A 25,258-nucleotide genomic window follows, 5' to 3' on the forward strand; every position below is an offset into this window, starting at 1 on the left:
ATCTATATATTTTTAGTGATGGAATAGTATAATATTCTATTTTATGGAGAAGGCATAATTGATTTAAACAATCTCATATTGTGAAGACTTTTTTTTTTGTTATATTGTTGATTATCTTTGTAGCCAAGCCTTTGCTTAACTCTTAGTTTTGTTTTTGTTTTTTGTGGTAATACATACACAACATAAAATCTACTATATATTCTTGACAACACTGGTTAGTATCATTTCTTTCATCATCTCCAATTTCAAAAGGTTTCTTAATTCTTGCTTTTATCACATAATTCTGTATCCTGTTAATGTCCCTTATTGATACCTGCTGTCTTAGGCCAATCAGGCTGCTGTAACAAATTACCATAGGCTGGGGGGGCTTATAAACAACAGAAATTTATCTCTCACAGATCTGGAGGCTGGAAGTCCAAGACCAAGGCACTAGCATTTCAGTGTCTGGTGAGGATCTGCTTCCTGGCTCACAGATGCCCTCTTCTCAATGTCCTCAGGGGACAGAAGGAGTGAGGAACTCTCTGGGATCTCTTTTATAAGGGCATTAATCCATCTCATTCATGAGAACTTCCCTCTCATGACTTATCACCTTCCAAAGGCCCTGCCTGCTCATACCATCACCTGGGGGGTTAGGATACATATGAATCTGGAGAGGACACAGCATTCAGTCTGCCGCACTGGCACGGTTTGGATCACTCAGCAGATATTGATTGCTCTCCCTCCACCGAGCAGTGGAGTCTGTTTCCACACCCCACTAAGGTTAGGCTTTGGCATGTGACTTGCTCATACAATGTTGGTGGAAGGTATGTGACTAAAGGTCTAAAATGTGATTGCGTGGTGGGGAGTGCTCTGTTGGTCTTCTGCCATCACTGTGAGAAGAACACGCCGTGGCCAGCCTCCTGGCCAAAAGGATAAGAAACACGTGGAACAGACCCGATCCAACCTGCAGCCTGTGACAGGCCCAGCTACATCCAGTACCCAAACAACTTTAGTGAGCTACACAACAGAAGTGAGAATAAATGTTGTTTTTTGCCAGTGAATTCTGGGCCTATTTATGATTGATTTTGGTGGCAGAAGCTAACTGATGCAATGCCCTAGCCACTTTTCTACTGTATTATTTTCTTACTGATTTGTAAGAACTAGGACCTAATTGCTTTGTTAGTCTTGTGTCACATATAATTTCCCCTGTTTGGCATTTTCTTGCTAGTTTTGGTTGCGGTGTTTATTGATTTATGGAAGCTTTTTGTTTCTTTATAAACAAATCTGGCATTCTTTTCCTTTAAGGCTTCAGCCTTTGGGGTTATGCTTAGAAAGGCCTTTGTACCACAAGGTAACATAAATATCTCTTTCTATTTTCTCCTAGTACTTTCACTGCTACAATTTCTACACAAAATCTTAATTCGTTTGGATTTTTTTTGGATACAGTATATAAAATAGGTATCATCTAATTCATAAACTTGGGTTTGTTTCTTGGGTTTGTTTCTAGTCTTTGAATTCTCTTCTATTTATCTGTCTCCCATCCAGTGGCACACGATCATGTTACTTTATTTCATTTATTTTAATCTCATAGTATGAGTTCACTAATATTGATAAAACTATGCCATACCATGGGGCGCCTGGGTGGCTCAGTCGTTAAGCGTGTGCCTTTGGCTCAGGGCATGATCCCAGGATCCTGGGATCGAGCCCCGCATCGGGCTCCTCTGCTGGGAGCCTGCTTCTTCCTCTCCCACTCCCCCTGCTTGTGTTTCCTCTCTCGCTGGCTGTCTCTCTCTCTGTCAAATAAATAAATAAAATCTTAAAAAAAAAAAACTATGCCATACCATTTGAGGATCCATACGTACGTATCAAAAGTAGGAAGTAAAGAAAAGAAGCGGTCGTCACAAAATTCAGGACAGTGGTCACTTCGGAGAGTGAGGGCAAGGTTGTGAATGGAGAGCTCTCGTGCACACCACTGGCTTCTGGAATGCTGTGGACATTTTACTTTCTGACCTGAGGGAGGTTACACAGGGGTTCACCTTACAATAATTCAAGCCACACCAATGTTTTACTTACTTTTTCTGTAAAGATGTCTCACAATTTAGGAATGATCTTAGAAATTCTTACTGCACTCAGAGTAGCTTTCAAGCATTTTTTCAGAGAGGATTTTTAAAATAGCCAGAGTAGTGGATCCTTATACAGTTGACCTTGGAACACCAGGGGAGTTAGGGGTGCTGACCCCCCACAAAGTTGAAAATCCACACATAACCATTGGCGTCCCCAAAACTGAACTACTAGTAGTCTGTTGGCCAGAAGCCTAACCAATAATATAAGCAGTTAATTAACACATATTTCGTATGTTCTGTGCATTATATACTGTATTCTTACTTAAGGTGAGTAGAGAAGAGAAAGTGTTATGAAGAATATCGTAAGAGAAAATACATTTACAGTACTATACTGTATTTATTGAACCCCCCCCCCCCCGCATATGAGCGGACCCGCAGTTCAACCCCGTGTTACTCAAGGGTCAACTGTCCTTGGAAAGGCTGGGTGGCATAGATGGACATAAACATTATATTATTCTGGAATGGTTCATAGTTCACAGAAGCAGAAGGTCTGTGAGGGTGTTTGTTCAAAACCTCCAAACCTCCTCTCCCACAACACATTCAGACTTTCAGGTCAGGCCCTCAGATGTCCCCCACAACCCTCCTTCCCATTCCTCCTGGTATCCACACTCTGATTTAGGCAAGCACTGCCTGGTGTCCAGCTCCTTCCACTCCTTCTGCCCAACCTCAGTAGCGTTCCCTGGTCTGTCTGTTTTGTTTGTTTTTTGTTTTTTAAAGCTTGTTCATTCATTATTTCTTTAGTAATATCTACACACAAGGTGGGGAGTGAACGCACCACTCCGAGATCCAGAGTCCCACGCTCTTCCCAGCGAGCCAGCAAGGTGCCTCTCCCGGGTCTGTCTTGGCCCTTCTTACCACCCTCCTGACTACCGAGCTGAACCGCCCGACCACCGCTGGGGACGGCAGTGGGGCCCCCATTACCAGGGTGGCTCACACACACCGATTCAGATGCAGTAAATTCTCTCACCACCCACTTCCAGGGAGTCTCACTGCCTGTTGGGCAAATCCAAATTCTCTACGGGCCCCGCACCTTTGACTCCTATGTGCACCCTACCTCGAAGGCGGCTGGACTCTGTGCACGTTTGCAGCCTCCCGACTTGGCTCTCCCATCTCAACATCCAAAGAAGCCCCACCTCCAGCCATCTCACACGCCTCTTCTTCGTGAAGCCAGCCTGGCCTCTGTGCTGCGCCACTCTGCCCGTGGTCCCGTTCTTTTCTTCCCCGCGGGTAGGACCGGTTAGCAGCCTCCTCCGAGGCCGCGTGCCGTTTCCGCTCCAAGCTGGTTCCGGGATTGCCTATGACCTCCGTGATAATGTCCAAGAGGGTTAAGGCCCTCAGACCCCCTCCAGTCCTGTCCCAGGTCAGTCCCCCATGGGAACCCTGTTCCAACCAGACTCTCTTCTCTGTGTCCTGCAACACCTAGTCTGTTCTCCCCTCCACCCTAGCTGCACTCCCTTTTATTTGCCGCTTGAACCCAGCTCCTCCTTTCACACTAAGTTTCCATGGAATCTCTTCTCGATGGACCGGTTCCTCATTACTCTGGCTAAACTTTCGGGGTGGGGGGGATGTTTGTGCCTGACTAGCTGAGCTGGTGGAGCAGGTGACTCTTAATCTCCGGGTTGTAAATTCAAACCCCACATTGGATTTAGAGACGACTTAAAAATAAGATCTCAACCCCACCCCCAAACTTCCCATTTCCTACTTCTGAACTTCTGTGACATTTAATTTCTATTAACCTTTGTCACGTATGTTCTTCAATTCTCATTTTTGTATTTGCCAATCAATTATTAGCTCCTGGAGCTGAGGTGCTATTTCTTACACTCTTCTGTCCTAATCTCTCCCATCCTCTGGCGTTTCAGACCATTTGAATGCAGTAGGTTACTTGGTGAGGACACGACAGAATGAGTAATGGTGTTACTTAATCCAGTTCAGAGTAATTGCGGGATTCCCTGGTTCAGGCCGCTATATATTTACCTTCTTTATATCTTACTTTTCTTGCTTGCAACATGGTGATAATTTTATTCCATAAAAGAATGGGACAAAGCGAAATTGGACACTCTACACTTTTCAGTGTTGTGTGTTTTTATTATTGCTTCAAATAAATGTGCTTGCTAATTTCGATGTAACGGAAGAAGCGGTTTCTCTGGGGTGTGGCTGGCTGCATTCTCCAGCTAACTTGTGGTACAAGTTGATAGGGTTTGGATTCTGGTAGATAGCTTAGGGAAAAAGAAAACACCTAACACACAATTTCAGTAAATTCTAGTTATTAAAAGCCCTTGGAGAGGGGGCTAAAACAAGCTCTGTACACACAAGGGGAAAGAGGCAAGTGATCCGTCCTTTAGAAATTAGAGCCCTGTGCTGTGTGCCGCATCGTACGATTCCTACACCCGTCTCCTGGCTGGACACCATCCCTTGGAGGGCCGACTGGCACCTCCAACTCTTGGCAGTTAAAGCTGGCTCCCTGTTTTCCCTCCTAAACTGTTCTGTATCTCACTTGGTCTACCACTTTCTAGAAGTTTCCCCAGGGCCCATGAAAACCAGGGGAGCCCTTGGGTCCTCCTCTATGGCTCCTACCCTCATGCTGATTTTCTTTGTGAAAACCACCCCTGTTTGCCATCCCTGTTTTTGGTCCCCTCTGTTCATCCTGTGCAGAAGCCCCCTCGTGCTGTGGCTCTCCACAGTGCCACCTTGGTGATCTTTCTCAACAGCAAACGGGCATCTTTTGCCTCCATTTAAAACCTGTTTCTAGGGGCGCCTGGATGGCTCAGTCAGTTAAGCGTCTGCCTTCATTCGGCTCAGGTCATGATCCCAGAGTCCTCGGATTGAGCCCCGCATGGGGCTCCCTGCTCAGCAGGAAGCCTTCTTCTCCCTCTCCCTCTGCCTGCCGCTCCCCCTGGTTGTGGTCTCTCTCTGTCAAATAAATAAATAAAATCTTTAAAATAAAATAAAGTAAATAAATAAAACCTGTTTCTGTACTCTGATTGAGAAGCCTCCCCTATCCTGTCAGCCTGGTGACAAACTCACCCTTGGAAACACTGCGCAGGTGTCTTGCCTTCTGGGCCATCTTTGCTGCTCCCAGTGAACTCATCTGCTCTCCCCTGCCATCTGCGTGCTGTCGTGGAAGGGTCACTGTATTTGGAGCAGTAGACATAGGAATTTATCTTGGCTCTGCTAGCAACTAGCTGTGTGACCTAGGACAAGTCAAATATTTTCTTCTCAGCCTCAGGCTTTTCTTCTGAAAAAATGACAGGGCAGTGGGTTAGAATACAATGAGTGGTTTTAGAAGTGCTCAAGGGTAGCGAGGCCACAGCTAGAACTGGGGCCTGGATCCTGCCTTTCACCAGAGCAGCTCTGTCTTGGTGTGTTTTATTTGTTTACACATGTTGGTAATATCTAGTTTGAACAAAGGGTTCCCTCAGGCAAAACCTGTTTGAAAATCCGTGGGTTAGATGAATTTTAAAATCCTTTTTCTTTGTTTATTATCTCAGGAACTACAAATTCTTATTTGTTCATAAGAAAAAGGCTTTGCAGGGGGCGCCTGGGTGACTCGGTGGGTTAAGCAGCTGGTTCCTGATTTTGGTTCAGGTCATGATCTCAGGGTCCTGGGATCAAGCCCCACATCGGGCTCAGTGCTTAGTGGGGAGTCTCCTTGAGGATTCTCCTTCTTCCTCTGCCCCTCCCCCTCAAATAAATAAATAAATCTTAAAAAAAATACAAAAAGAAGGGGTGCCTAGGTGGCTCAGTTGTTTAAGCATCTGACTCTTGATTTCAGCTCAGGTCATGATCTCGTGGTCATGAGATCGAGCTCTGCAACAGACTCCACGCTCAGTGGAGTCAGCTTGAGATTCTCTCTCTCCTTCTCCCTCTGCCCCTCCCCCCTTTCTCTCTCTCAAATAAGGAAATAAGTAAATTTTAAAAATAAAAAAAAAGAAAAGAAAAGACAAGACAAGACAAGACTGCGGGCCTTCTGAGAAGGATTCTTACCTACTGGGAAGGTTTGTCCTCCTATAGTTTTCTTAAAATCTAATCATAGGTCCAGCTGGTTCTCTGAACTGACTTGACTTGTACAATCATGGCTTGTTTGTATTTTTATTGTCTTTCTAACCTTCGCTGTCAGTTCATGCTGAGAGTTGTTCGCTGATTATAAAACACAGCTCTGCAGTGAGATCATCTTGGAGATCAGCCTGCTGCTCCAAGAGATCAGAGGCCGGCCCGAACTCGCCTCCTGTGACTTGAGTAGGAAGAGAAGCACTGGGCATTGGCAAAATTCTTCGTAACATTCGCCATCTAAAAAGCATTGTTAAAAAAAAAAATTAGAATACAAACTAAAATTCAGCGCATTTGGGTATAAAAGAAAAAAAGGCATTTGTTGTGTAACTACCCCATGCAAGGTGCTGTGCTGGGGACAGAGGTGGGGAGCAAAAACCAAGACTCTGCTATGATCAGAAATCTGCCAAGAAATGATCCAATTAACCCAGAATTGTGAGGTCCACAAATGTCTGTTTCCTATTGAAAATAAAGAGAACCTCGTGAGCCATGCTGACCTCACTAGCATAACCTTCAAAGACAAATTCAGTTCAGCCTTGCTCTTCCTCATCTGAGTCTGAATTCTTTGCTGTTGGTACCTTGATGGTTAAGACACATTACAAATGTGTAATAACGGTCATTTAGTGACTGACTTACAGTTTATTTCTTTAAATGAAGCAAACTTGCCAATGAAAGCATGGATTTTTGCCTCCATGCCTTCATCCATGCTTTTCCCTCACTCTGGAGCGCTCTTCTCCCTGTCCTCACATCCCCTCACTATTGAGGTTATCTGATTCTTTTAGTCTCTGCTTAAAGTGTGACATCTTTTGGGAAGCCCTCCTGTCTGGGTTCTGCATCCCTCTCGTGTGCTCCTAAAGCATCTTGTCCTGACCCTTGCTGTAGAGAGCCCTTACATGTTATTGTATAGGTTTGTTTCATTAGCACTACGGTCTGTCGTAATAACGTCTACATAGGACTCACTGGCTACTAATCATGAACACAGGGAATTCACTTAGTTTTTTAACCTTTTTAAAAAAGATTTTATTTGTTTATTAGAGTGCACCAGCGAGCACAAGCAGGGGAAGAAGCAGAGGGAGAGAGAGAAGCAGACTCCCTGTTGAGCAGGGAGCCCAATGTGGGTTTTGATTCCAGGACCCTGGGATCATGACCCGAGCCGAAGGCAGATGTGTAACCGACTGAGCCACCCACGTGTCTGCAGTGAATTCACTTACACATGAATCCACATAAATATGAATTCACTTAACTCTCTCATTGCTCTGAGGTAGGTACTGTTGTCATCACCACTGTATACATGAGAAAACTAAAAGACGCAGGTGACTTTCCCAGGGTCACATCCTTAGCATGGGGGAAAGCTGGGATTCTGATCCAGGCAGTCTAGCTCCAGAGTCTATACTCCTAAGTAAGATGCCTTTCCAATAATACCAAGACAGTCTGCTCACAGCTGTATTCCAGGGCCCAGCAATTTCCTTGCCCTAGAGGGAATAAGGCATACTTGTTGGAAGAGTGGTTGAAGCATGACACTCACCTCCAGAAACTCCATGCATGTGGTCTGGTCACAGAGATACACGAGGTCAGAGGCAGAGACTTCAGGAGAGGCATAGACCTCGGACTGAGGGCCTGAGGAGGGAGGGACTCACGCTATGTGGGAGGTAGAGGCTGACTGCATGGGCTCAACATTTCCCCACAGGGAGCTGGGGGCTCAGTCACGTAGTGACAGTCCTCTCTGGTTGTGTCAGGACAACCTGGAACATGTCTTGTTCTGAATCTTGAACTTGTCACCCAGATGACCTCAATTTAAGAGAAATATGAAGAGTTTGATTCGTAGAAGTCTGTTAAAAACAAAAGCAAACTTTCTGTCAATGCCAAAAATTGAAGAAATTAAACTTGCAGAACCATCTAAACAGTGGAATGTCCAAAGAGCAAAGAAAGAGGAACTTTTTTGAAAAAGGATTTTGAGTCTAAAGAGCTTATGCACAGGAAGCTCTCATGAGCCGCCCCACTTTGCAGTGCATCTGTGGAGGGAACGGAATGTCAGCAGAGGCTGGCTGAGGAGAACGGCTTGGGAAGACACATGCCTGCTCCACAGCTCTCTCATCCTGGGTGCCAGGGCGAGGCATTTATAAGAGCTGCTCAAATTAACAGGTGTTTTTATAGCCCTCATTCATACACGTTCAGGTAGCCTTTAACTTATAGATTAGATCCAACTTTGCTGTAGAAAAGTCTGTGCTTGGTCTTACCCCTGCTTCCTGCACATGTAGGGCTCCTTCCCAACATGGGGGTGCTTGCTTCTTCCCCTTCCCCTGGAGCCCTCCAAATCCTCCCCCTTTTCCAAGCCTTCCCAAATAACTCCACTGCTCACTGAGTACCTAATTTTTGGAAAGACTACATCATTTGTAATTTGTAGTAAAATGGTAAAGGCAGTGTTATAGGATACCCTCCTGCATCAGGTTGAGGGGTTTAAGATTATTTCTGCCGGTTTCTTGAACAGGCCTTCTGCCGGTTTCTCTGAGCCTTCACACTAATAACAGTTCCACAGTATGGCGTTATGAGGACTAACTGAGGAGATACATGGAAAGTGGTTGGCGTACTGCCAGGCATACACCATGCCCTCATGGGCCAACTTGGTTCAGCAGGGCCCTAGAGACTTCTTTTGGCCGCTGGATCCTTTCTGATCTTGGAGGTGTCCCAGAAGTGACTGTGGGGTCGGGGGTGGTCCTGTCACCTACCACACAGAGCAGACACAGAGACAGGGAAGTTGGATAGGGATTGAAGCTACTAATCCAATGTCCATGTCCCTTGCAATGAGGAGGGTCCCTTCTGAGCTACAGAATAGAATGTGCTAGAGCAGCTTAATCACTGGCTTATATATTAACCAAGCCAAGGAGGGTTTGGCTGAGGACCCTCACTGACCTGTGGGGCGTTAGTCTTTATTCGCCCTATTGCCCGCCCCCATCTTGATCCTTTGGTTTTATTTAAATATAGGAAACTGAGGCCAACCCAAACAAAACAAAAAGATTTATTGGCCCAGAGCTGGCAGAGGCGCCTGAGGACTCACCTCTCTGTCCAAGGGCCATTCGTTATCACGCACCCCGAAGGTGTTCCTAACTTCCGGGTACTCACCGCTCCCCCACAAAGCAGGCTGCAGGGACTTTTCAGGAGGTTAAAAAGTAACTATTCTGAAGGTTCCGCTGTGAGTAAGCGAAAGCTCACTGGGGCAGAGGCACCACAGGGTCCAAGTCAGTAACTTGAAATTGGGCGGCCTGATCTCAGGGCTGTGCCGCCTGGGGCAGATCTGAGCGGTGGGGACTCCTGAGCTTGGGGGCCTGCGGCTGTGGTCAGCAGCAGCCGGTCTCTGCAGGGGGGTTTTCATTGTCACAATTCTGAGCTCAGTTGTGTAATCACAAGTAGCTGCAACCAGGGGGCAGGAAGGGAGGGGGCAGGACAGGCCCTGAATTCCGGGCTGTGGGATCAGGATTTGGTCCTGACCATGATTCATGGGGGAAATTCTTTTAGAAACTTAAGCCCCCTTGCTCCGTGCCAGACATTTCCAGGCTGCTAGCGTTTGCTAAGCACTTATGTGCGCCTGGCAGGCCCTGAGCTGGATGTTTGACAGGCATTTCATTTAATGCTTGCAACGGCCTGTGCAGACAGGCCTTCCGGGTGGGCGTTATACCCCGACTCCACAGATGCGAAACAGATGCAGAGAGGCTGGCAACTGGCCCAAAGTTAAGTAAGTAGAGAGTGGCAGAATCAGGACTTGAACTCGCGTCCGATCAACACCCAAGTGGTGCATTTGGTAGGACAGAGGAAGAACATCAGCATACACTCTCCTTCCTCCCTGCCCCCCAGCTTGGGGAAATCCGTGGGAATAGATGTGTTCCCCTCTTCTTTATAATGCGGTCAGCAGCTTCCCAACCCCAGTGCCTTGGAAAGGCGGCGTGAATTTGCCTCCAGAGGTGTCTCGCGGAGGGAGGCTCAGGCTGGTAACCCAGCCCAGCACTGTGGGGCTGGTAATTGCCTGGTTTTGGTAGGAATAAGGTCCGAGCACAATTTGTACTGTGGGGAATGGGGTGCGAGGGGGCATGTGTCCTTCCTCTTAAAGGAAAGGTACCCGTCTGGTCTAGATTTGCTTGTTTGTAAAAAGCAGCCGCTGCAGGGCCTTGGTGGGATTTTTGCCCGGTGGCCCAGACCGTAAATGTCGACTGTAGGGTGGTTGGTTTTAGGGAGGAGGATTTGAGTTGGGCTGTATCCAGGGCTGAGGTCAAAGTTGGTTGGAGCCCAACTGATGTGCTTTTTGGGTGGGTCAGCTTCTCTCCTACCTCTCCTCCCAGGATTTTAGCCAGCACCTGACCCAGCCCTTTACTTCACAGGCCCGGGGACAGGTCAGAGAGGTGAAGGGATTTGCCCGAAGTTACAGTGCTGTGGGGTGGAGTCAGAATCCCAGCTCCAGTCCCTTGGTACATGTTTTCCTCTGCCTGGCCAGGGCCCTGTAACTCCTCTTTGTTCCTGGTAAACTGACACAGGGAGAACTTTGGGGAGAAGGTCCGCAGTGCCGTCACCTCTGTGGGTGCATAACTCCCTCTTGGTGTTGCAGTTTCTCTTCCAGGCGAGATGCCTTAGGAAGTGCGCTTACTTGTTGGAGTCTTGCCACCGTCTCCCCCTGGGCGAGTCCGAGGAGCTTACGGATGAGCCGGTGAGAGCACGGTGGCGCCTGCCTTGAGGCTGTCTGGAAGGTCAGGCTGGGCCAGCAGGTTACTCATTCAGCACATGTTTATGGAGCCTGACGCCCAGACCTGGAGGTTACTGTGGTGAGTCTATCGCCCTTGCCAGGACAACAGCTACCGGGCTGGTGGGAGCCATGGGCATGTCATCAAGCAACCATTCTGCAGAGTGGTAATGTTTCCGGGGATGACCCAGGGTGTTCCAGGAGCACAGCTGATGGGATCGCACTAGTGGGGGGCTGCTGGGAGGACTCTCTGCAAGGGGGTAATAGTGCAGCTGGGAATGGAAGATGGAGTGAAGGGGCAGGTGAGGGGCTCCAGGTTAGAGAGGTGACGGTTTGGGGGCAGCACTTAGTTTACTGCCTGGAGCAGGAGCTGGAAGAGGGGAGAGATAGGCTGGAGAGGAAGTCAGGGTCCATGCCTCGTGAATCTTGATGAAGACGTCTCACATTCTCATGAGAGCAGCAGCGTGTGGGACCTGGATTCCATCTCTTGCTTGCAGCCTAAGCGTGTGCGAGAGACGAACCCTTTGGACCCTATGGGGACTGCCCACAAAAGAAGGTGGTTTTTTGTTTTTTTTAAACTATGGAGGCAGAACAAGTCAGGGCCTCTACGCCAGGGATAATAACTAACCCTGCCACTCCACGCTGGCCACCAAACCAGCTTTTGCCCTTGGACATGGTTCAGTTGCAGACACTGGGGTATGGAAGCTGCCGTGAATCCCGCTGCCCTGTGCTTTATTCCCTGCCACAGGCTGCAACACACTCGGTGGCGTGGTTGCAGGCTCGTGCCGTCTGTCACCAGCGCACTGGAAAGCCGAGGGCTGTGTCCAGTGTATTGCTTGTTTGTTTGTTTTTCTAAATGGGACTGTCTTCTTTATCTTACTATTACAAAAGTAATATATGTTCCTTACAAAAAATTAAACATCCCATAAGTGTATACAATAGAAAGTGGAATTTCCTGCTTCGTCTTATAATCCCATTTCCCTAAGAAAACCATTATCCTTCCAGACTTTAAAAAGAATGTGTGTGTGTGTTTATGTATATATATCTATATCTCCAGATAGTTTCTATTGTAGGATCCCATGCAAAAATAGGCTCTCTGGCCCCTTAAACTGTCCTCCAGTTCTTTTTGGAAGTCCCCAAAAGGGTGCCTCACCTGGGTCCATAAACCTGTCAATTGTCCCTCCATGTAGCAATTTCTCTGTTTCTTGTGTATCCACTGCTCAGAGAAGCTTGAAGAAATTCACAGAAGCCGAACACCAAAGTCCCTGTCATGGGTTGCATGTTTCCAAAGTTTCCAGTCCTTGGTTGGCAGACTTAGGACACTGAGCTTCAAGCAGATATGGGGAGAAGACCATCTGCTCACCACATGCCAACCACCCTTTGTCATTGGGGGCCCCAAAGCTGCTCTTCTTCGATCCCGAGTCTCGACATCTTTCCCGAATGGTCCCATCAATTTCTGCTGCTAATGCCTCCAGTAAGGGCCTCAAAGTTGGTCTGGGCATCAAGTGGAAGGGGAGGTGTTCTTCTTTTTTACTGTTCCTTACCCTTTTTTTGGCCCCTGGCCCCCCTCACAAAGAAAAGTCTCTTCTTTCTTGTTCTTTGTCTTCAAAGGGTTTATATTAATTTGCAGCATCTCTTTCTGTGTTATCAGTATTGCATGTTATTAGCCTTTATGTATGATCACTATTAATCTACATTGAGAATATTTGTATCAGTTTATCTTTAACATTGTTAGTCTTATCCTTTGTCCTTAAGAAGGTTCACAATTTATTTAGTCTGATCTACCTAATTTTTCCTTTTTTACCTCTGTGTTAAGGATTCTTCCACCACAAGACTATAATAATATTCTTTTCTAGTAATGTAGGAGTTATATATTTAAGTTAAACACTTTCACCTATCTGGAAATTGTTCTTGTGAATGTTGTGTGGTAAGTGGAATTTCTTAAAAATTCCCCAGGGGCACCTGGGTGGCTCAGTCAGTTAAGCATCCAGCTCCTGGTTTTGGTTAAGGTCACGATCTCACGGTTGAGAGATCGAGCCCTGCATCAGGCTCCATGCTCAGAACAGAGTCGGCTACAGATTCTCTGTCTCTCCCCCTCTCTGCTTCTCCCTCCTCTCGTGCTCTCGCTCATAAATAAATAAATAAAATCTTTAAAATCCCCCAAAAAGTTGGGTGCAGAAGCTGAAAGATAAAAGAGATAGACCAAGAGACTTCGCTAGCTCTTGGATGCCCTGTGTAGGAGAGGCTTGTTTGCTGAAAACAAAGACGATTTTGCTCTTGGCCAGCTTGTGGCTCCATCTGCTTCCCGCTGAGAATGACTCTCAAACTTTGTGTCTTTAGAGCCAGTATTTTCTGTGTGATGTTAGTCCAGGCTTCAGAAGTTTGGATGTGTTCATTTTGTTGCCTGTGGACTACACTTTAGAGGGGGCCGGGACTCTCCCGCCCACAAGGTCCAGCCCTTCCCTGGGGGGGAGTGGGCAAGTAACTATGAGTTCTGAGCGGCTCTAAGATCCTAAGATCCTCGATGACTCTCGGCTAACTTCATCAATGATGGTACCTCTTTGAACCTGGCACTTGCTGGGGCCTCAAAAATATTTACTTGTCAGATTGTCAGAGAGCCATTAGGAAGGATGTACAGATGCCCAAGAAGGTGATGGCCAAAAGAGGAGAACACTAATGGCAGTTCTGAGTAGGGGAGATGACATTCCTTCCATCCATCTATTCAGCAAATATTTATTGAGTGCCTATTATGTGCCAGGTACTTTTCTAGGAGCATAAGTGTGTCATTTTCCATCAACACCCAATTCTCCAATACCAACTGGGTGTCCAACAGTTCAACTCAATTTCGACACTGACTGTTCAAAGTTAGTGTAGACCTCACGGGTTAAGAGCTCAGTCTCACAAGACTGCCCCCCCCTTCAGATGTCAACTACAAACGGGGTCTCCAGGCTACCAGCATTTCTTCCCAGGTGACTACAAAACTGGGGGCTCCCATGATCCTCCCATGCCCTCAAGTTTGATAATTTGCTAGAACAACACACAGAACTCAGGAATTTATCACAGGAACTTGGTATCGCAGTTTATTGTAAAGAATGTATCTGGACCAGCTGAAGAGGTATATAGGATGAGGTCCAGAAAGGTCTCCAGTGTAGGAGTTTTTTTCCTGCTGGAATAAGGGCACACCATGCTCCCAGCATGTGATTATATTTAACAATTAGAAGCTCTCCAAACTCTCTTGTTTAGAGTTTTTATATGGAGTTTCATTATATAAGCATGCTTGATGAAATCATGGCAATTAGTGATTGAACTTGATTTTCAGCCATTCTCCCCTCCCCAGATCTAATCTCTCCTCCCCCTGGTGACCAGCCCCCATCCTGAAGCTATGTAGGGCCCTACCACTAGTCACCACCTCAGCATAAATTTAGCTATGGTCAGAAAGATGTATGTTATGAATAAGAATACCTTCATCACAATGTGAGGAAGAGTAAATTACATTAAATGAAATGAAATGAGGTAACTTCAAAACCATTAAAGACACAACCATTAAATGAAATAGAATAACGTAGGGTCGCCTGGATAGCTCAGTGAGTTAAGCATCCAACTCTTGATTTCAGCTCAGGTTATCATGTCAGGGTCATGAGATTGAGCCCCATGTTGGGCTCCACACTGGATGTGGAGCCTGCTTAAGATTCTCCCTCTCTCTCTCTGCCCCCCAATTCCCTCTCTTGCTCTCTCTCCATCTTAAAAAAAAAAAAGAAAGAAAGAAAGAAAGAAAGAAAGAAAGAAAGAAAGAAAGAAAGAGAATAAGGTATCCTCACTGATGAGGTTAGCTAGGAGACATCAATGATCTTAGGGGCTCAGAGCAACTCATAACTCATTCCCCCCCAGCCCCCTGGGGTACGGAGAGACATCGTGGGCAGGAGACTCCTGGCCCCCTCTGAAACACAGTCCTGGTGGTCTACAGTGATTCTTCAGCTTGCCCCATATGCAACAAAACACAGCCCTGAACACAGTCCTCTAAACCTATGGGTGTTAAGAGAGACAGACTTAAGTTCAAATCTTAGCTTTGCCTCTCATTAGCTCTATGAGCCTGATAGATAATTCAATCTCCCAGAGTTTGGGTGGCCTCCTCTAAAAAGCAGGGCAAGAATAACTACTTCACAGGATTATTTTGAAACCTTTGGCTCATGATGGGAACTTGACAAATGTTCGTGTGCCCGTCATTCCTCTTATGTCTCTTTAGCCTGCTCTGTCTGCCATGGGGTGGGGTGGTTAGGGAGTCACAGCCTTTGCCATACAATTATTACAGTCTGGGGCAATTGGAATTTATAAGTGGAGGGACAATTTGAAATGGGAAGGACTCAGCCCAACCTGTCTGGTAATATAGTCTCTGAGAGGAAGCAGCCAGGTGCATATAAAGCCTTTTATATGGCTGTAAGACGAAGGGCAACACAGCTCTTTGTGTACACGAGTAAACATTGATCTCCTGAAACTCACTTATGTCATTGGTGTCTGAAAGCTTGTCCTGTGCTTCCTAGTAGTGTCCCTGTGCTGAGGGCACGTGGGAAGGATACAGGTGTGGCAGTGGGGCCCCCTGACCTTTGGTTCTGCCCTTAATGGCACTGGTATAAATATGCTAGGGTTATCCTAGACCAGTAGGACACATATGACCAATATGTAGAGTTTTTCTTTGTAATTCTGATCTACACCAGGTGGAAACTCTTGACCATAAGACCGAGAAACAACTGTGTCTTCTGGATAAAGGAGGAAACCTAGGTATCATAGGTGTGGTGTAATAGAAAGAGTAGCAGAAAGAATATGGAAATTGGGCAGACAGATCTGGGTGAATCCCAACTCTGCGACTTACCAGTTATATGATCTTGAGTCTCTCTGAGCCTCAGGTCAATCCTCTTAATAAAAGTTGGGATAATAATATCTAGAATTAAATGACATGGAATGAATTTTGTGTAAGTGAAAGAATCTGACATACATGTCCTTATTTTTGACAAAATAGCTATCTATAAAAGACTGCATTTAAAGACTGCATTCTGAAGACTACTTAAAGGTTTATTTTAATTAGAATAAACAAATTCCTGAATCCCAAATCTTAAAGTTCTCTCGAGGTTTCAGGTGTCTTTATTCCTGATCACAGTGGGTGGTGACAGTGACCGCCATTTGGGTGAGTCACAAACCCCTGTCCCCAGACATCACAGACAGCAGAGAGACGTTCATCACTGGATTGTGTTGACTTCTTGGCCTCTGTACCAAGACATAGGGTTCTTGACCAGGTCCCACTAAGGTCAACCACTCAACTACTCACATGTTAATGAACTGTAATGACATTATTCTTTTAGTTCTTTAGAGTAGAATAGTATCTTTGATAGCCATCTCTATCTATTTGGTATTGAAAGTTGGTTACGAACGCTTGACTCTTTATAGACTCATTGTTAATGATAAATATTTTTGATACCGTTAGTGAAACTTACCTTTGATTGATGATAGCAGGTTGATGTTTCTTAGATTTTTTTAGGTATTGAGAACACACTCACGAACATCATTAGATCACACGCAAATGATATTTAAATGTTTATGGCCTAGAAACTGACAGACAAGTTGACACAGAAAGCCAAAATATTTGAGTTAGTTACCTTGCAGCTGCTATAAATGGAATCATCTCCCGCTGCCTTTTTAAAGCAACTGAAGGTGATTATTTTTCCATTTTCTTCTCTAGATCCTCAATGGTGTTCCACCAGAGTGTCAATGAGGTTTAGTCTCAGCAAATGCCAGTCAGGATTCAGCTAGTGATGGGGCAATCCAGTTAAGCATAAAGAAAAAAAAAATTAAAAAAATCTAGGGAGTGTTCAGGTAACAGATGTCTTGGTCTAGAGGCTGGTGACTAGGTGGCTGCAGAGCTGAGCTGTCAGGACGTTGGCTCAGGGGCTGAACACGGGCCCAGACAGAGGCCTCGTGGTTGTTTCAGACCTGTTCCTCTGAGCGGCTGCTCTTGGTGCAGGGAGTCAGAAAAAAGAAGCCTGAGACGTATGGTTCTTGCCCTCTGAGATGGTAGAATATGAAAGGAAATGTTACTCACTACAGCATTGTGCAACTCTGGGGGAGCTGCAGCTTTGCCGAGGGAGAGGCAGGGAGGATGGGACTGGTGCTGGGTTCCAAAGGTTCATCCCGGGGTGCGCGGGGGCGGTGAGCACCGAGGTAATGGGAGCATTACCCAGCCCTCTGTGCTGTCAGCCAGCATCAGTCAGCTTGGGTTTCTTACCAGGCTCAGAATCACCAGATAATGAGAAGGCAGTTTGTGCAGAAATCCGGCTCCATCCATCAGGCAGTTCCAAGGAGCGAGTGGGCAGGCTCTTGGTTGGAATGTCATTGTTGTAGCCACCACAAAATATTTATCAATGTGTTCATCACCACTGGCTGCAGGAAACGAGGCTACACGAATCAGGGTGGGTTCCATTCTCTGAAATGATATAATTGGCATTTCAGGTAAATAGCTGACCTGGCCTGCACCCAAATTTCCCCTGGGCCTTTGTTAACCAAGTGAGCACAGGCCCTGTCCTGTCCAGAGCTCCTGGAGCACTGAGGAAATCAGACCTGGACTTACTCCAGGCCCCAGCCCCCAGCAGAGCCTGCATTCTCTAGAACCTAGAAATACCTCAGTGGATGTGGGGCCCAAGGCTTTCCTGTTTTCACAGCCAGCACTCCTCGTTGCCTGGCTTTTGGGGCTACAGATGTCACAAGGAAAACAGTCCAGGAGTACTCAGGCATGACCCTCCCAGCGGCCTCTCTTGTCGGGAGTCTGTCTCTTTCAGAGCCAGCTCCAAGCTCTACAACCCATGGGCAGCAGGAGGTTACTGGGGGATTATCAGAGGATTAGGGGGCTTTGCTGAGTGAGCATGGATGGGGTACTTTCTGCCAGAGTGACTTTTCTGAAACAGATCTGATCACGCCACCCCTCTATGGCTCTACATCTCCTACAGCTGTATTTAGGAAAGTGTTGCCCAGTCATCCTCTCAACAAACTCACCCAGCACAGGGAGTGATTATTAAAATGCAGGTTCCTGGGTCCACTCCCTGACCTGCTGAATCCGAATTTCTTTGTGCAGTGTTTGGGACCACAGTTAAACCACAGTTAAAACAAACTCCCCCACAGAGTCTTTCTTTTTCTTTCTTTCTTTTTTAAAAAAATATTTTCTTTATTTATTTGAGAGAGAGTGAGACAGAGTATGAGGGGGCGCAGGGGAAGGGCAGAGGGAGAGGAAAAAGCAGGCTCCCACCGAGCAGCAAGCCCGATACAGGACTCAACCCCAGGATCATGACCTGAGCCGAAGGCAGATGCCCGACCGACTGACCACAAAGATGCCCCTCCCCCAGAGAGTCTTATATACACTAAAGTTTGAGACCATAGTACATTACAGGATAAAGTCCAAACCGCTTAGCCTGGAGTATAAGACCCACCAGAATGTGGATCTGCCTGTCTCTATCTTCTCATCTCCCTGGAAGCACCCACCCACCCTGCACTCCCTGCTTCTAGCCAAACTGATGCACTGCTGAGAATTAGGGTCTCTCACCCCATATTGCTCCCACTGCTTTGAACATGCTCTCTGCCAATCCCCCTCCCCCTTCCCTCTGTTATTCTTTTATTCCTTTTAACAAGGTACTCAGTCATGTCTCCTTTGGGTTAGGCACACCTCCTCTACTTACCTCTTTGTGGGGCTTACGCTGACTCATAACCATTTGGGTACTCGTCTTTCTCCCCATTGGACTATGACGATGGGGGCCAACTCTTGCCCCTGGTTTGCTACTATGCTTCCTGGCCCTGAGTAGAGGCTCAGGAACAGTTGCAAATGAATCAAGTTCTCAAGTTAGAGGTGCCAGAGACGTGGGTCTACTGTGCTGAGTACATCTTACAGAACTCAAATAGTAGTAGTGGTACTGAAATTCTCTTAAGGACAACAAAGGGATTGATGCAGAAGAAGCTGGGGCAGTAAGACTAAGGATGTGCACTTTAGTAGAGATTGTCAGGCATCACATGAACAACAAACTACAAATGGAGGTACGATCACAAGTCCCACTGTGGTCCTGTCCGGTTAAACTATGCAAAACCATGCTTACAGGTCTGGGGTTGGACTGGTAGGGTACTGGGGCGGGGGTGGTGGTGGTAAGTTGTAGCTGGGAGTCAGGAACCTAGAGGCTGAAACTAAGATAGAGGCCGTACCCCAGGACTATCAAGGAGAAAGGAGTCAGAGGTCTGGGTCAGTCTTGGCAGGCACACCAATGGTTGGCACTCCTAAGAACAAGTGATGTCACCAAGTCCCGAAGGCAGCAACTGTGAACACCACCATCATCAAGAGTCAGGAACCAGACAAAAACTGGGCCAAGAACTGTGAGGCGTTTGGAAAAGGTAGGGCTAGCATCACCCTCCTGGAGCTCTGGGGACAGGGTGGCAGGCTTCCGTGATGAGGTTTGACAATGAAGGCCTTGTTTTGGGCAGTCCACTGAAGACTAGTTGTGGGCCTTGTGTGTGTGTTCATGGAAACATGGCACCCACGGGAGGGTGGGCATCTGGGCCTGGCATCAAAAAGCCCCTTGACAACAGTCTTAACCACCCCCCCATCCCTGTTTAAATAAAACAACAGAAATGTATTTCTCACGGTTCTGGAGGCTGGAAGTTTCAGAAGATGGTGTCAGCAGGGTGGAGTTCTGGTGAGGACCCTCTTCTTGGGTGCACACTGCTGACTTGTCTTGTGATCTCACATAGCTGAGAGCAGAGAGAGGAAGCAAGCTTTCTGGTTCCAGCCTCCCTTCTCGGACTCTGCTACTGACCACGGCTTTGTGAGAGTTTAAAAGAGGCCACCATCCCTCTTTCAGCTCTGCCCAACCGTACATCTTCTTTATTCTCTTGTGCCCCATGTGGAGTCAGGTCACGGAACGGTAGGCCTGTGCGTTTGCGTGTTTGAAACTTTCTCGACACTCTTAAGGCGGTGAGCCTCTTTCCTTTTGCAGGTGTCTCTGAGATGAGACGTGGGTTCCTAGACACCCGCCACCTGCTTTCCCTCCGCCTGCCTTTTTCAGCTGTGGCCTGACAGGAAGGCCCTGGGCAGCCTCCCCATGCAGATAGAGTCTGTTCCCGGAGCCCCAGGGTGTGTCAGCTCCAGAGTGTTTATTCCAAGTGTCTCACCACTTCCACTTCTTGATTGTGCTTAAATCCTTTTGTCTCTTCACTTCAAGTTTGGTCAGTATCTGCCATGCTTTTCACCTCATCACAGAGTTGAATGAAACAAGGTTTGTTCATCGGGTTTGCCATGCTGTTGGGGAGTGTCATGAGCCACTACTGTCCCCATGTGCCCCAGCTTCTATCCTGGGCCTGATGCTCCCTGCCCCGCTCTGTGCATGACCTCGGCCACCAGGTCTCCCTGCTCACAGTTACAGCACTGTTTCAAATCCTGTCTCCACCTAGTCTACTGTCGAATCCCAAGCTCTGCTTCTCATTAGTGTTTTAAGCACCACAACATATCCCTCTCCTTCATTCCTTCTTTCCTTCTTTCCAGTAATTTCGGGTAATTATAGAAATACTATGCTTTTTGAGCAGAGAGTCTGACAAGCATCCACATGCAGTTTTGGCCTTTGCTTGATACCCATCTTCTCTGCTCTTCTTTTTAATTAAAAGGGCGGAAGGTGTGAGTGTGGGCTGAAGACGGGAGGGGGGCCGTCAAGACTTGAGCCTGATTTTGGCTCTGACATTGAGTTTCCCTCTGGCCTTGGGCAAGTTTCTTAAATCTTTTCTTTTTTACTGGCTCTAACGAAGAGTCCAGGCTGTGTCTTAGGGACAGGCTGAAAATTGTTGAAAATGCTAATCATTGAAAATATCTTCACAGTTGCATCTTTGGGCAAATTCCACATTCCTTTCTGCAAGGTCCAGGGTCAGATACTCTAGTTTCCCTCTGCCTGAGCACCTCAGATAGTTGGTCTATTTTTTATAGAACATCAAAAATAGACATTCATTATTTATAGTTATTAAAAATAAAAAAAACCACTTCTGTGCAAATTCAAGTACAATGTGGTTATAAAAGCCAAAGTCTGTTGCCAAAGAAAAGTGTGTGTGTGTGTGTGTGTGTGTGTGTGTGTGTGTGTGTTGTGTAACAACTGATCCTTGATCCCTAGATATTATCTGGTGAGTAGCTGGTTGGATTTGGAACTCACATGCCTTGGGAGCTGTTTGTAGCCTTTTTGGGAACAAGATAATCCTATGGAGTTTCAATCCCGCTTGATAAACAATCTCTCTCCCTGGTCCATCTGACACAGCCCAGCTGGTTTTCGGGTCCAGTGATCTTGCTTGCTGTGTCTCCTAGAGAAAAAGTTCCAAGTGGTTAGTGTGGGGCTGGCTGCTGAGCTCCTGGCAGCCCACCCCAGGCTTGCAGGAAGGGTTCTGGGTTCTCCTGAGGACATCTGTGCTTCTAAGCCAGGGTTTCCAGGCTTGCTCTGTTGAGAGCAAACTCAGGCAGCTGCTTGAGTTCCTTTGGAGCGAGCGTGCTTCCCCACTGGGATAGAGAGCACATTAACTTCCCCTCTAAGGCAAACTCCTTTGCAGTTGATCCAGGACCACTTGCTGCCAATGCACAAGGCCTAGGGGCCTGTTACAGCATTGGCTTCTTGGCTGGAGTCTAGAAGGGCTCAGTTTTGGTTGTTGGGGGAGTAAAAAATGATATTTCTATCACATTACTTAAGTCAACCAAGCTAGGCTGCTATAACAAAGACGTAAACTAATTTGGGCCACTTCATGGTCTGGGAGGAGTGTGTGCTGCATTGCTGGGTAGCTCCGCCCCCCTCCCTTAAACATACACACACTCAGGAACCCAGAGTCCTTCTGTCTTGTAGCTTTACCATCCTGAGCCCTTGAGGTTGTTTCCATGGTTGAAGCTGGGGTAGCACAAAACCAAGCCCAGACAGCAGATTGGGGAAGAGAGCATGGAGGGGCACTCCTGTTCCAATGGCGCACACGATCACTTCCACTTCATTCTGCTAGAGTGAACTCAGTGACAAGACCACACCTTACTAAAAGTCTTGAGGAATGCAGTCCCTACCTGGACAACCACACACCACACCATGACTCTGTCATTATGGGAGAAGAGAATGGACACTACATTGCCATAATAAGCCTTAGCCATGACTACAACTATATGCCGAATCCTGTAAGTCCTCCTAGCCAATCTCTGAACACAGGGGTGGCCTTGGGGACAACCACCACATACTCCCACCAGTAGTGAGAGTTCCCATAACCCCATGACTTTGCCGGATTTGATATTTTTTATGGATTGAATGTTTGTGTTTCCCTAACATTCATATACTGAAATCTAACCTCAGTGGGATGGTATTAGGAGGTGGGGGTCTTTGGGAGGTAATTAGGTCCTGATGGTGGAGCTCTTATGAATGTGATGAGTGCCCTTATTTTTTTTTTTAAGATTTTATTTATTTATTCAACAGAATGGGGGAGTGGGAGAGGAAGAAGCAGGCTCATAGCAGAGGAGCCCGATATGGGGCTCGATCCCATAACGCCGGGATCACGCCCTGAGCCAAAGGCAGACGCTTAACCGCTGTGCCACCCAGGCACCCCGGATGAGTGCCCTTATAAGAGGAAGCTAGAAAGCTAGCTCACTCTCTTTCTGCCTGTGAGGATACAACAAAGAGTCAGCAGTCTGCAACTCAGAAGGGGCTCTCACCAGAACCTGACCATGTTGGTGCCTGACCTCCAGCTGCTAGAACCATGAGAAGTACGTTTCTGTTGTTCATAAGTCACCCAGTCCGTGGTACTTCGTTACAGCAGCCCAAATTGACTGAAAGCAGTATTATCTGACTTTCTAATTTTTGTCAACCTGATAGGTGTGAAGTCATATCCTGTTATTTGGGTTTCCATTTCCTTGATGACCAGTGAGATTAAGCATCTTTTCATATGTTCAGTGACAATCTGAGTTTCCTCTTCTGTCAAGCGCCTATTCATATTCCTTGTTCATTTTTCTTTTCTTTCTTTTTTTTTTAAAGATTTTATTTATTTATGTGACAGAGAGACAGCCAGCGAGAGAGGGAGCACGAGCAGGGGGAGTGGGAGAGGAAGAAGCAGGCTCATAGCGGAGGAGCCGGATGTGGGGCTCGATCCCAGAACGCCGGGATCACACCCTGAGCCCAAGGCAGATGCTTAACGACTGCACTACCCAGGTACCCCGTACATTTTTCTTTTGGGCTGTTTGTCTTATCTTATTGAATCTTAGGAGTTCCTTATATCTGGATACTAGGAGGGAAGAAGTGATCAAACACAGGGAGATAGGAAAATGAAGACCTTGTAGGGATTTGGTTTGGCTGGATTATACATATATAATGGGGACTGACAAGAGATAAAGCTGAAAGGGTGAACTGGGGACAAAAGAAAGGCTATTAATGCCAAGGTGAGGGTTTTGAACCATATTATGAGGGTTATGAGAATCTCTGAAAACTTGAATAGGTGAATGGTCCTTTTGGGAAGACTTCCCTATTCCTTCCTACTTTCTGCCTGTCAGGACTGAATGGGCTTTCTCTGGGCTCCTGTAAGTCATTCATTCATATTCTCTCTTTCTCTCCTTCTTTTTCCCTCTTCCTTCTATCTCAGTCTGTTCAGACTGCTACCATGGAATAGCACAGACTGGGTAGCTTAGCAACAGCAGAAATTTATTTCTCACAGTTTTGGAGGCTAGAAGTCTAAGATCAAGGTGCTGGCAGATTCAGCGTCTGGTCAAGACCCACCTCCTATTTCACAGACTGCTGTCTTTTCCCTGTAACCATACATGGTAGGAGGGCAGGGGGGCTCTCTAGGGTCTCTTTTGTAAGGGCACTAATCCCATTCATGAGGGTTCTACCTTCATGACCTAATCACCTCCCAAAGGCCCCACCACCTCCGAATACTATCACACTGGGGGTTAGATTTCATCATATGAAGTTTGAGGGGACATAAACATTCGGTCTATTGCACTCTCTCCCTACTGCATTGACCTGATTTGTTTCTGGGACAGCTTTCCAACCAGTGGTGTTGGAGCTTTGTTCTTGTCTCCCAGTAATTGTCTCCCAGTGCTTGTTTCAAAATAGTGGCTCAGTAGTGATTACTGAACAGAATTCGAGAGCTCAATTTTAGGAAGCAGAGTATAGTATCAATGGGTGGAAGAGAAGACAGGCAAGCCCAGTTAGAGCTGGAACATCACCCGGCAATAAGTAGTAAAGGTAGTGGAGAAAGGGCAGTGATAAAAGCAAAACAAGAAGGACAGCTGGGAACGACCTAGTAGTGATGCTGGAAGCTGCGTCTTCACCTGGCCAAATGCAGAGTGTGAAGGAAGAGAAGAAGGAGGAGGAGGAGGGTGACTCTGAGATTTTGAGTCTGAGTTTGAGGATGAGGAGAAAAGTCATGCCTATAATAGAGGAAAACAGATCAGGTCAGAATCTCAGCGAGTGATGATAAAATTTTTAAAAAGTATAAAATTGCCTTATAATTACTTAGCATTCAGTAGTTCTCATTGCTTATATCTTTACAGTAGTAAAAAACACTGGGTACTCCAAGAAAGGGAAACTTTCTCCAAAGAGGGGACTAAAAATAAGCAGATTTCCTGGTTCTTCCCTGACATTTTTGCCTGAGAGCCCAAATTTAAAAATTAAACAATCTATTGGCCATTCTGTTTCTATAGAGCTTTTTCATCAGCTGAGGGAACAAACACGGATATGTGGAGCCGGGCCCTTAGACACTGCTTGAGGCAGGAATTGGTATCTTGTTGCATGAGACGCAGTGGATGTGAAGCAGGTAAAAAGCCAAGCTCAGTGACACCGTCCTGCAGGCTGGCTGCTGTCGGTTGGTATCGATAAGGATCATCTTGTATTTTGGAGCATCGATCAAGACTGGAGATCTAAAATGATAGTTTCTGAGCTTGAAAATCTTCCCCATTCTCCATCCTAAGAATTATCTTTGCTCAATTGGAGTTAAGTCCCTACTGCATAAGAGGGGAAAGGCAACAAGTGGTTTGGGGGGGGTCCCTAAAAGGCATCAGGAGCTTCTTTTGCTGTCCCTCTAATCCTAACTCTGCTTACTTACTGGAACGGGTGGGACAGAATGGCCTGTGGGCCAATCCAGCCTCACCCATTCCGTTAGGTATTGCCTACGACTGCTTCTGTGCCACAACAGCCAAGCTGAGTGTTTCAACTGGAGACTGTATGACCTGCAACGTGGAAAATGTTGACTATCTTTACAGAAAGTGCACTGACCCCTGCGTGAGAATGTTAACACCATGAAGATAGAGGCTGTGTCTTCTCTGCAGCTGAATTCCCAGAAAATGGAATATTGAATTTTTTCTGTTCCTCTT

General features: G+C 46.6%; 2 long non-coding RNA genes across 4 annotated transcripts; one reads left to right on the top strand and one right to left on the bottom strand.

Moving 5' to 3' along the window:
- LOC123795198 (uncharacterized) lies at nucleotides 1-17,447 on the bottom strand. Of its 3 annotated transcripts, none has more exons than XR_015726319.1 (6): nucleotides 16,524-17,447; nucleotides 15,743-15,811; nucleotides 7,675-7,978; nucleotides 6,087-6,389; nucleotides 3,157-5,337; nucleotides 1-1,989 (listed from the first exon to the last, which is right to left on the bottom strand). It is a non-coding gene; the product is annotated as an uncharacterized LOC123795198 (long non-coding RNA). The 3 variants fall into 3 exon arrangements; XR_015726320.1 differs by lacking the exon at nucleotides 1-1,989 and having other exon boundaries at nucleotides 4,167-5,337; nucleotides 16,524-16,673; nucleotides 17,150-17,447; XR_006780396.2 differs by lacking the exon at nucleotides 1-1,989 and having other exon boundaries at nucleotides 4,167-5,012; nucleotides 5,127-5,337.
- LOC148109186 (uncharacterized) lies at nucleotides 10,285-25,258 on the top strand. The gene is made up of 2 exons (XR_015726321.1): nucleotides 10,285-10,957; nucleotides 22,926-25,258. It is a non-coding gene; the product is annotated as an uncharacterized LOC148109186 (long non-coding RNA).

Source organism: Ursus americanus, chromosome 12, assembly GCF_024610735.1.
Source record: "Ursus americanus isolate L20-20 chromosome 12, mUrsAme1.1.p, whole genome shotgun sequence".
In the NCBI taxonomy this organism is placed as follows: Eukaryota; Metazoa; Chordata; class Mammalia; order Carnivora; family Ursidae; genus Ursus; species Ursus americanus.